Consider the following 1,227-nt stretch of genomic DNA (forward strand, 5'->3'; position numbering starts at 1 on the left):
GGAAAGCCTTGTGGGAATACTGTGGCTGCATACTGCCTCTATATGGCAGTAGGCAACATGCGCCTTAGTGCAGGAGTGAGGGTACTTCTGTTGGCGCTCCTCGCATCTCAGGGCTGTTCCACTGCAAGTATCATGTCAGACAAACTCAATAGTGCTAAAAACGAGTGATTTGAGACAATAAAAACGTTTAAAAACATCCACAGTATGATTAAGAGTCACTTCCGCCACACTTCCGGTGACGGAGGACTCCGCTGGTCACTTCCGCCCCACTTCCGGCGGCAACTGCGCATGCGCCCGCGGCGGCTCCCGGCTTCATTGCGCATGCGCCCGCGGCTGTTCTGAGCTGCTCCTAGGTAGATGGTGATATTCTGACTCCTTAGGCTGTATCAGATGGAGTCCATTTTGTATGGGATATTTGGAATGCTTTTCCATAATGCTGCGGCGGCCATCTTTGGGTGGATGAGCAGACATTCCTAGAATCCAGGCACATCGGTTTCCATAGTAACGGGTTACATACATGGAATGATAGAAAACAAATGGTAATTTCAAAGTGGTGGTGCATATGCATATTTAGAGGCACAGATTTCATAACAAATAAGTAGATATATTAAAATTAACCCTTGCCCATAAGCTAAAAGTGCTAGTGCAATACAGGTGACTCTATGAGGTGACTTAAGTTATTATTAATAGTAATGGTGCAAAAACTTACTATAATAAGCCCCGTGACTATTAAAATATATATATACATGTAACAGGTACATAGAATTGTACCTAAGTACATCAGAAGGATACTAATAATCAGTGATATACAAATGACCAAACAAAGTGATTCTGTATAGGTGCTATTCTTTGGTGAATATTCATTGGAAATCGTTTGTCATCATTACAGTACCTGATCTTCCCAGGTAGTCTCCCCCCTGGTACTGGTCAGGCCCGGACACTGCTTAGCTTCCAAGATCAGGCGAGATTAGGCGTTACCAGTGTGGTTTGACTGTACGTGAATCTTTAACAGATACCATGACACCATTGCACCCGGAACCAGGTTGTCATTAAATAAGTGATTCTATAGTGGTGATAATAATATTATTCATTGTGCATCGATTGTCATCCTTTACAGTACCCGATCTTCCCAGGTAGTCTCCCTCCCTGGTACTGGTCGGGCCCAGACACTGCTTAGCTTCCAAGATCAGACAAGTTTGGGCGTACCAATGTGGTTTGACTGTACGC

At 44.3% G+C, this 1,227-nt stretch overlaps 1 pseudogene; it reads right to left on the reverse strand.

The window, feature by feature from the left end:
* Window positions 1-880: 880 nt before the first annotated feature.
* Window positions 881-999, reverse strand: LOC134949827 (5S ribosomal RNA; annotated as a pseudogene).
* Between the last annotated feature and the right edge of the window lie 228 nt (window positions 1,000-1,227).

Source organism: Pseudophryne corroboree, chromosome 1 (assembly GCF_028390025.1).
Source record: "Pseudophryne corroboree isolate aPseCor3 chromosome 1, aPseCor3.hap2, whole genome shotgun sequence".
Taxonomy (NCBI): domain Eukaryota; kingdom Metazoa; phylum Chordata; class Amphibia; order Anura; family Myobatrachidae; genus Pseudophryne; species Pseudophryne corroboree.